This window comes from Acinonyx jubatus, chromosome B3 (genome assembly GCF_027475565.1).
Source record: "Acinonyx jubatus isolate Ajub_Pintada_27869175 chromosome B3, VMU_Ajub_asm_v1.0, whole genome shotgun sequence".
Lineage (NCBI taxonomy): Eukaryota > Metazoa > Chordata > Mammalia > Carnivora > Felidae > Acinonyx > Acinonyx jubatus.
This window is the reverse complement of record NC_069386.1, coordinates 37,716,730-37,727,892: the sequence shown is the minus strand read 5'-3', so window position 1 is coordinate 37,727,892 and position 11,163 is coordinate 37,716,730.

Sequence of the window (11,163 nt, the reverse complement as noted above, 5' to 3'; positions counted from 1 at the left end):
AGCCAGGACAAGACTAGCAAAGGCTCTGCCCCATGTGGTGGGCCAGGACAAATTTGGTGCCCGGCTGTCTCCACCTCTAGTCGGGATCTGGGATGCCAGATTTGGGGGACTTGGGCCCAGGCAGAAAGATGGGCAACATGAACAACCTACTAGAGCACTCATCAGATCCAGATCCACGCTGAGATCCACTGGGAACCTGTGTCCCGCTTCTCAGCCTACAGAGAGCCGTGGTTGGGCAGGACTGCACGGTGTCCATTAGGGTGTCACCGCACGCCAGGATGCTCAAGGGAGACTGCCATGACTCTACTTCCTGTTACTAGAATGCTTTGGACCGAGAGAATCTCCCTACAAAGGAAGCTTCCCTCCCTGCTTCAAGGCCCAGGCCCCACTCCCAGCAGTCGGGCTGGGACATCCTGAACTGTCCGAGCCGGGAAGCACCTTAAGAACCATCTGGCTCGCCTCCAGCTCCCAGGACCAAGCTCACCAATAACACCTAAAGACTCAGAGGCCCGGGAAGGGAACTCCATTTGCCTAAAGTCACAGAGCCTAGTCTTCCGGGGCCAGGATTAGGACCAAGGTTTTCCGACTCTCAGTGCAGTACACAGGGCCCTAGGCTAGTACCTCTCAAATGTATGCTTGTATCAGAATCTTCTGGAGGGCTTATGTAAACACAGATATGTGGGACCCACCCTCAGAGTTTCTCATTCTGCGGGCCTGGGTGGGGACTGAGATTTTGCACGGCTGACAAGTTCCAAGTGGTGCCGATGGTGCTGGGGGAGGATCACACTTTGAGACCCAGTGCTCTAGACCATCTGTCTCCCGAATGGCTCTCCTGATGGTGCCCCAAAGCTCGGGCCAAGGGCAATTTGCAGAGTCCCCAAGTGCCTGTCTAGGCACCCTCTCCTTTGAGGGAGTGGGGTGTGGCTGAAAGAACCACAAAGGGCAGTGTCGTGTCTTGTTCATCTTTGCAACAATTTGCCAAGCAGCTTCCATATTTGCTGACCCATGAAACCCACAGATATAAATGACACACCCCAGTTTATAAGGAACCATTTTTGAAAAAAAAAAAGGAACTTCCTTTTGTGATAACCATACTTAAAGTATTTTACTTTGTTCAGGTCATCGGGTGTTATGTGCAAGAATATTTTAAAGAAAACTACCACTAGGATGTGAATAGGAGGTGAAACGATGATCTTCATTGCCATGTTTTCTGTTTCTATGCTTCACCGGTAGAGGTGGTTCCACCCATCACTGGTGGATCTATCCACACAGACACAGATTTATATGTAGGTACAGATTTGGATACAGACGCAGGCGCGGGTTTAGATGAAGATGCAGAGGTGAGGCCCCTAAGGAGAAAGGACATGCTCCCTCCTGCTCCTCCCCAAAACGTGGGTGTGGTGAGGGGGCCAATTTGGACACAAGATGGCAGACAACAAGGTAGAAGGGGCCTGGGTGCCCGGACAACCTCCTGGAGTAGGACCACTGCTCCAGTCCCGGACAGTCTACTCCTGGGTCATCACAGGAGAGAGAAGTAACCTCCACTCTGACATGGCTCCAGTAGATCACGCACACATGCCCCCCAGCAGGTGACAGGCTCCTTGAGGATAGGGACAAAGCCTCCGCCTTTCGTACCAGAGCTCCTAGAACATAGCCTAGCAAGTTTCAGTGTTGGTTCTGCCCTTCACTGGCAGGTGTCCTGGGGCAAATGACCTTCCTGGCTGTTTCCTCTTCTATAAAACGGGACTGAGAAACGTTCTCACAAGATTGTCGTCAAGCTTAGTGAGATGCTATGTGTAATGCACTTAGCCCTGTGCTGGCACATAATGGGAGCTAAATCACTGGTGGTTATTATCAGCTATTAGTTTTCAGAAATCTGATCCTGTCCCCTCCCACCCTGTTTTATACCATTGTTCCCCATTTCCCGTGAAATAAAGTCTAAATTCGCTACCATGACTCATAAGACCCTCTATGCACCAATTCTGCCCACCTCCCTGGTCTCATCACTTATACTTGGGACAATGCAGCCGGACAGAGCTGCTCTGGCCTCCCCTGGTCCTACTCTGGTCCAGCGAGCTGTCCTAAGGTCAGAGTGAAAGGCAAGCAATGTGCTAAGTCCAAATGACACTTGAAAATCTTTTAACCTGCCCAAAGGTACAGAGCCCAGTACCTACCACCTCTCAGTAAATGCAGAACGGTTTCCCTCCAGTGCAGAAACAAGTGGCTGTATCTTCAGCTCAGCATCAGAGTAGCTGCCTCGTGTCTAGGGGCCTCACTGGATCAAAAATACGTGTCTGTAGTCACTGAAGTCACATTCAGAACGAAACGTTCACGCGATGCTTCTTTACAGGCGGTCCTGTGACGTGCACTGTTCTACCTCTGAGCCTTCGCACATGCTGTTCCTTCCACTCCCAAATTCCTTTCCTGCTTCCTCCTCCACTTGGCCTGGCCAATCCTTATTCCTCTATGAGGTCTCCGTGCAGGTGCTACTTCCCGGAAGAAATATCCCTAACTACCTGCAGCCCCATGCCCCGCCCCCAAAACTTAGTCCCCTAAAACTCCCCTGCCCTGTGCAGCAGGCTTCCCACTGTGTATATCAGTGCAGACTGCCCATTGGATTTTACTACCCAGTCCTTCCTTCTTTCTTATTCATAATGCTCAGTCGCCAGCGCCTACCACACACAGAACTAGGTGCACAGAAGTGCCCAGTCAATGCCTACGATGAATGGGCCCGCGAGTGAATGCTGGAAAAGGTCAGGAATGCCTCTGCTTCCATCATCTGGCATCCTGGGGAGGGCAGGAAGGGGACAGGGGCCACTGTGGGGGCCTCTCCTTCCCCATCGTCCTTCCAGACCCTTTCCCTGCCCAACAGGGCGCCACTGGCCTGTCCCACACCCTCTCTGCCGCCTGCCCAGTGACCTAATTATTGTTTTTTCTTCCAGCCCCGCGGAGGGGAAAACAGAAATTCCTGGTGGATGACACAGGCCCGGCGGCCGCCTGAGAGCCGAGCACGGGACCGGCTGGGCCTGCTTCGCCCGCCCTGAACCCGCCGCCCGCCCCGCCATTAGGGCCGCGGGAACCCGTCATCAGGCTAAGTACAGAGCGGGCGGCGGGGCGGGCGGCCGGGAAATTGCCGGTTCCCGCTGACCCGCGGGGCCTGCGGGCGCCCCGAGTCTGGGGGCTCGGGGCGGGCGGGCCGGGGGCTAGGGGAACCTGGGGGGTCACGAGCGGCCCACGGCCCGTTCTCCTGTCATTACTCCGGGGCAGCCTTGCTGGGCAGGGGGCGGGGGCGGGGGCGGGGGGCGGGGGAAGGGTGGGGGGCGGCGCCAGGCGGGGGCGGGGGTGGGGCTGGAGGAATTCGGAGCTGCTCGGCCCGGGGTGTGGCTTGTGAGGCTCCCGGCCAGAGCCTGGTGGCCACACCTCGGGACAACCCCCTGCGAGGGCTCTGGGGGCCCGCAGGCATCCCTCCCCTTTTCTGGGCCCTGCCCCCACTCTTAGAAGGAACACTGGGCTTGGAGACAGACCGCCAAGGGGTCAAAGGCCCCAATCCTGATGGACTGCTTATTCTGCCACTCCCCCTCCGGGGGTCTTTGATGCTAGAGGGAGCCCCAGTTCCCCCATCCATGAACTGGGTTAACAACAGCTATGGAAGGAATGAGATGTGGGCGGGTCAGTCCTCTCCCCCACGCCTTGCAGATAATAGATGCTCCATTTTCTTTCACTTATTAGGGGAAAAGGCACCCAATCATGCATGCCTTCCACAGCGAATATTGATTGCACAGCTACTACGTGCCCTGCCCCGTGTTAGGCCTTCGGGTTATAGTGATAAGTAAGACAGATAAAATCTCACATTCTTAGGGGAGATAAACAATAAAGAAATAAATAGACACGGCAGACAAGATAGTGCTTCAGAGGGTGATAGGTGTCATGGTGTAAAGGGAAGAGGCACGATGGGAGTTGGAGGGGTTGTTCTATTTTAGGCTCAGTGGTCCTAGAAAGAAAGTCTTCATGGTCAAATGCCCTTTGACCTGAGACCTGAGTGAAGTGTGGCAGTGAGCAAGGCAATTGATTATCTAGGGGAAGCCTCTTTGGATAAAGCACACAGCAGGTGCAAAGGCCCTGGCTCCTCGCCCCCACCCCTTGCCAGCAGAAGGTAGTGTCTCAGGCTTCTGGGCTCCTGAAGGACAAGACTGCTCCTTTCCTGCACCCGTCGGCAGCTCTGGAGTCAGACAGACCTGAGGTTAAATTCTGGCCCTGTTACTCACTGGCTGTGTGAGTAACAGTCACCTTGCACGAGTCACTCAATCTTTCCGAGTGCTACATGTCATAAACCCAGAAGGCATGGCCAAAAGAATGGTCTGTGGGATCCCTGAGAAGACCCCAGGGATGGGTGGATGGGTCTCCTTCTGAATTGGTGTGAAAAGCGGACTTACCCTTGCCCCGTCTTGGTGTCACGGGCAGACAAGTAGTAGAACAGTGAGCAGCTTGGACAGACTCTGGGCGATGGTTCCCAGCTAGCAGTCTGATGTTGGTAACCTGCATCTCAGAGCCCCGCGTATAGAAAGAGAAGCAGTGGATCACAGCTCCCCATCCACCTGCCTGGACGGCCCAAGCCTCAGCCCAGGCAATCAGTGAGGCTCAGAGAGGAAACGTCCAGCAAGCCCCCGTCAGGGCAAAGCTGTAACATTGGCAAATTTCATATTTCATGTTCTCTTATCTCTTCTCTCGGTTCTGTCTCCTTGCCTTCCCGGATAAATTTTCTCCTCCTTGGGAAAGGACAGGGGGTCAGCCACTTTACTCACACCTGAGGGAGGATTTCAGTCCTCAGAGACACTTCTGACACGCTACCTCATTTGACACATGGGGAATCTGAAGCCCAGAGAGGGCAGAACTTGGCCAGAAACACACAGCAGTCCTGGGATATGAGAATTCATGGCAGTGACCTCTGATCGAGGGCTGTTTCTTCACTGTACTTCATGGCCAACTTCCGCCCATCTTATAGAAGGAAGAAACTGAGGCCCAGAGCCATAACATGAATCAGCAAAGGCTTTCCAGGCCAGCAGGTAGCAGTGGGGAATGAAGAATGTCTTCTAGACAAGGGTTGTGGGGGATATAGGGACCTTTCTGGATCCTTCGTATCATTCCCATCCCCACCTGTTTTAAAGATGATCCCTGAGCCCCCACAATGAAAAAGGCATTTGAGGAGGTCCGTGGCCATTGGCACCTGCTCCTCACCCAAGGATCCTAAATTCCCCTTATCCTGCAGGGCCCTCCCAGAAGGTGCCCAGATGCACACTGTTGTTGGCCTCGTCCGTCTGGCTCGCGTGAGAACTTGCTTTGACGGTTGGGCCATGGCAGTGTCTGGAGGTCACCACGATCGGACTGGGTTCTGCCTCACCCTGCTCAGGGGTTCTTGACCAATGCCCTGTTGGGAGCCTTATTTCAGAACTTGCACATCAGCCTCTGCGTCTGCACCCACAATACCCTCTCGGCCTGCGATTTTTGCCACTAGCTGCTCCACTAGTGGCTTCTCATTCATTCATTCATTCACTAAGTATTTCCAGAGAGCCTTTTGGGTGCCGAGACTGCTCAGCACATTGAAGGTAGAGCAGAAAACAAGGTGGTGAGGCCTGGCTCTCTCATAGAGCTCACATTCTATGAGGGAAGGCAGGCCCAAAAAAGCAAATATACACAAGCTGTTAGGTCAGATGGGAGTTAAGATAGAGTTTAAAAAAGGGGACAGCCTGCGATGGGGGCGCTCTCTTAGGTTGGGTGACTGAGCAGAGACCACAACCAAGGGGGGGCTGCGCCATGTGGTCGTCCGGTTCTGAAAGAGGGAGCTGAGGTGGAAAGGCCGCGAAGCAGGGTATGCTCGGCATTTTCAGGAAAGAGCAAGGAATACCATGTGGCTGAGTGATGGGGAGGGAGAGGGAGGCAATGAGACTGGGGAGCAGAGGGGGTGGGCTGTGGCTGCCTTTGTGACTCCACAGTCGCCCCACTTATTCTGTGTCTGCCTCGGGGTGGAGCTGTGCCCTCCCAAGACAGCCTGGACATCCCCAGCAGCCATTTACAAAGTAGCCCATCAGAGTCACCCCTTTCTCTCCCCTTCTATTTGGTTCCCTCCACCCTAGCACCTCCTTTACCTGTTCTAGAAAGCAGAACTGGAAAGATTGGCAGGAACGCTGACCTCTCCTGAAAAAGAATTTGGAGTCAGAACAACCTCCGGATTCCAGACCAGTCCTCACTACTTGGTAATTGCACGAGCTTGGATCAGCTGCTTAAATTCTCTGAACCTCCGTCTCCCCATCTGTAAAATGGGACTCCATCTACCTACCGCCTAAATAGCTGTGACAAGTATATGCCCACCCTCTGACCTAGCAGGCACACTCCTAGGTACATAGCCAAGGGAAATAAACGCGCGTGTCCTAAAGGCACTAGGAGTTCCTAGGGGTTGGTCACAATAGCCCCAAATGGAATCAGCCCCAATGTCCCTCCGTAGAAGAGAGGCTGGAAAAGGTATGGTATCATCGTGCCCTGGCACATCCCACAACAACAATGTAAACCATCGATAGATGCCACAACGTGGATGAATCTGGCGTTTCGTTGGGTGAAAGAAGCCAGGCGCAAAGAACGAGTACATGTTATTCCGTTAGTAAGTTCAGGAACAGGCGGAGCCAATCTTCAGTGAGAGAGGCTGGGATGGCAGTTACCCGTGCGGGACGCTGACTGCAAGGGAGCTTCAGGGAAACTTCTAGCATGGTGGAAGTGTTTTGCATCATGATCTGGTTGGTGTCACACAGGTTTATGCGTATGTAAAAGTTCATTGAACTCGGGTTCCATGAAGAATTTGAGGTCGGTGTGCATGGTGCTATATGTATATTCTATTTCAATAAAAAGGTAAAAAGAAAAAAAGTCCTATACCGCCTAGAGAGCTGGTGAAGAGCAAGAGACCGAGAATGTAGTCATGCCTGTCTCAGGATAGGCGCCGGGGAACATTCCCTACTTCCCCAGTGCTTTCTGCAGGACAAGGAATGCCCTCTGGTGCCCAGGTCCCTGCCTCGTCTGTCCTACCAGGGACCAAACGTCCCTTAGGGCCGGATGATGCTGTGGGGGACAGCTGAGAAACAGAATGGGATTGCAATTCTTTTTGCTTTTTGCCTTTTAGTTTGTTTTTTTCTGTTGCTTTGCTTCACGACGAGAAAACGATAGTCTTTATCATTATGGAATGTGGCAACTAGCTGCAGGTCAGGTCCCCAGGTTTATTGTGTGGTAGAGACTCGGAGTGAGAAATGCTCAGCTTTCCAGGCCTGGAGCCTGTGACACAGCATTGAGAGCTACCCCCTCCCTTTGAGATGAGCAAGAGTCCCCAGAGCATGGCAGGAGGACCCCAGGGCCACCCTGCAAGGTAGCGGCAGGGCCCCAGCCCCCTATATCCCATTCACCCACATCCAAGTGCCTGCAGGATCAACTGGCTGGGGACGGCTACCCCACTTCCACCCTTCCACCCTGCACCAAGCCCAGAGAGGGCAGTTGACTTCTCCAAAGCCACACAGGAAGTCTGCAGCCGAGCCAGGCAAGCAGAGACAAGGACGGGAGGCTGAACGCCTGGGCCACCTGCGCCACCAGCCAAGCTTCCCTCTCATGCTCATGGGGACTGGGCTTCTCCTGAGCAAAAGCTAGGAGTGGCCTCCTGTGTGGCCTCCTGCTCTGAAGAGGAAGGACTCTGTATTATTAATGGGGAAGTACTTTTGTTATCAGCTTGGCATGGAGTGGGTACTGTGAACCCCATCTGCCGGGTACTGTGCCGGGACTGTGAACCCCATCACCTGATCCTCCCCAGGGCAGGGCCTCCATAGGACTGGAGACTCCTTGCTCATGGGCGCCTCGGGTCTCCACTCTCCTGCCCTTCAACATCGAGTCTCGCCTCAGGACCCCAATACCCCCAAGGCTGCCTAGGTGCCCCCTTATACACTTCCTACTCCAGGCCAGGCTCCTTTGTAGGCCTGGGGTGCAGGCCCACGTCAGGTCAGCGTGGGGTGGATCTTCCTGTACCCTCTTGCTGGAAGCTCCCATGGTCACCAGCCATGTCTTTACTCCTGTGCCCCCTACACTGATCATACAGCCTGTCATAGAGTGGACTTTTGTGACATGAAAGAGATGACCCAGGATGTCATTTGAAGGGCTCTAGGAAGAGATTCCAGTGCCCCCCCCCCCCAACCCCATCCCCCCTATATCCCCAGGAGCCACAGTCTGGAATTCCATCGAGAGAGTCACATTCCTTGACATTCTCTTCATGGGAATAAATCAGAGGATTAATTTATTCTGTTTTGGGCCCAGAGGCCTTAGGAACTTTCGAGAGTCAGACTGAAGATATGAGTGGGGAGGGGTCTGCCAGCCTGTTCCTCAGTCTCTGGCAGGAAGGCTGAGACCCCAGAGAGGGGCTGACCTCTGGAGACAGGCTTGGGCTACAGGGGCCCTTGGGGCTGGCGGGAACAGCGGGGCCTGTCTGGGAGGAAGCCTCTGACAGACGCTTTATCAGGCCCTGTCGCCTGCGTTATCTGCGGCTTCTCAGCAAAGAAGGAGCCACAGTCCTCAGCTGTGCTCAGACCACTCCAGGCCTGGAACAAAGCAGCCGAGTCAGCTGGCAGCCCCATGGCTCCACAGGCCTGGCGGCCCCATGGGCTCCACAGGCCTGCGGCCCACGTGGGGCATTCAAGGGGGTGGCTGGCCCAGCCTGGCGACGGCTCGTCTGCTGGGACTCCCCCGCCGAGTGCCTGCCTCACAGGGACCACCTCCCTAGGGCCTTTCTGCAGAATGCGGATGGGGCACGGGGTCACCCCAGCCCCTCCAGGGCCCAGCTGAAATGTCAGCCACAAAGGACGGGACACAGAGGGGCCTGTCTGGGAACAAGGGCCAAGTGTTGGCGTGGGATGATGGCCGGGGCCGGGCTGGTCAAATGTTTACTTGGAATGGTTCAAGTGGGCACCCTCAGGCCATGGGGGCAGCTGGCGCCTGGCATGGGCCCCCTTTACCCACCCGCACGGGGTGCTGTGAGGATTCAGACCATCCCAGATGGGCCCAAATCCAAAAACACCCAGAGGGGCTGCCAGTCTAGACCTTGGCATGGTCACTCCCTCCCAGTCCCTGCCCACTGCTGGGGAGAGAAGCTGGGAGGGTGGGTTCAGCCTCTGTCGTTCCAGAAGCACCTGCCTCTCTGGCCTCTGGTAAGACTGCCATGAACGGTTGGGCAGGTTGTGCACTACAAAAGGACACTTTGCCACTGAAGAAAGCAGACCTGAAATCCTTGCAACTGGCCAAGGGGCTGCATCAGCCCAGAGGGCGCTTTTTTAGTGATTGCTAGGAGGGTCACCTCCTTTTGTGTGCTGGGCATTGGGGATGTTAAGATGATGATATAGTTCTTTTGTAGGAGCTCATTGACTGTTAAGGATGGGTTGCCTGATCTAAAACAGGATGTCCAGTCAGTTTCAGATAAACAACCAATAAATTGTTTTAAGTACAATTATGTGCCATGCAATATTATAAAGTTTCAGTATGGCGAGGGGTGGATGAGGTCTGGTCAAGTCAGACCTCCCCCGGACACTCCCAGCACATAGGGCCCTAAGGGTCATGGAGAAGACTGTGGGAGACTTGAAGACAGTCCACCACGGCTGGAGAAGAGCCTGAGAAGTAACACGGGGCAGATGGAGTGCCCAGTTGAGGGCTGGTACTTTGAGTGAGATGGGGCCACACTGGAGGGTTTGAGCTGGGGACTCTCACGGTGTGGCAGGCTCCCTCTGGTGGCCGTATTGAGAATAGGCTGGAGGGGCACCGCGAAAAAGTGGGCTGACCTGTGAGGTTATCACAGCCATCCAGGCCAGGGTACCAGGGCAGTGAGCGTCAAGTTGGAGAGAAATGGCTGATTCTGGACATCTGAACTTTTTGTTATGGAAAACGTCAAAAGTGTACAAAAGTAAAGAGAGTAGTACAAGGAACTCCCATGTCCCCATCACCCTCTTCAAGCATCATTAGCTCATGGCCCATTTTGTTTCATGAAAAACCTTTCAGCCCTCCTGGCAAATGGATTATTTCCAACCAAATTCCAGATATCATATTATCTCACCCATAAATATGTCAGTGTCACTGAAAGGTATTTTGAAGGTGGCTGCAGCCACCAGGAATTTACCCAAAGACTTCAAGTAGCTCTTTTTTTGTTGTTTTAATGTTTATTTCAGAGAGAGACAGAGCGCAAGTGGGGGAGGGCCAGAGAGAGAGAGAGAGACACAGAATCTGAAGCAGGCTCCAGGCTCTGAGCTGTCAGCACAGAGCCCAACGCGGTGCTCGAACTCACCCACTGTGAGATCATGACCTGAGCCGAAGTCGGCTGCTTAATTCGACTGAGCCACCCAGGCGCCCCAAGCAGCTCTTTTAAGAGAGGAGGGCCCCTGACCCTATTGGGCCCATTGCTGTGCGGTCAGTTCCCTGATCTTAGGATGATTTCTCCTAAAGCTTTCTAGCTTTTCCTCCCCTGGGATGAGTCTTCTGAGGGTCTGTGCACTCTCCTAGCAAGATGCTCGTCAGGTTGGGGTCTTGGGACACTGGCCTTGACTTTCCATTAGAAGCTCCTGCTTTCTCCCAGACCTTAGCACAGCCTGATGCTTCCCCTTTTTTGTTCCCTTGATGACAGGACTGTCCGGTGTCTGGCATAAAGGCTCCCCAGGTCCTCAAAGACACTACTCCCTGGGAACTCAGGAAATGCAGGCGCTGTAGGCGAAGGTAAGGGAAACATACTGGAAGTCCTAGAATGAGGTTCAAGGACACGACGCAGACACCAAATCCCTAATAAGTGCAAGGACGCTCTTTGCTTTCCAGAATGCCACCCCTTCCAGGAAGCAGCCTGGCTCTGCCTCCAGTTTCCTGGGAGACTTTGGTTAGGTCCCTTCCCCTCCCTGGCCTGGAGAAAGGAACTAATTCATTATGTAAGGCTTCTACCTTCTCCCCACTCTCAGATTCTGTACCCCCAAAGTCTCCTTGCAGTGGGAGGCACTGGGGGGGGGCAAAGCTGGACTTGGGGAGAGGCTGCTGGGGACATGCTAACTACTGACCCAGCTGCAGACACACATTGAACCCTGTGAGACAGGCATAGTATCCCCCACTTTATGGAAG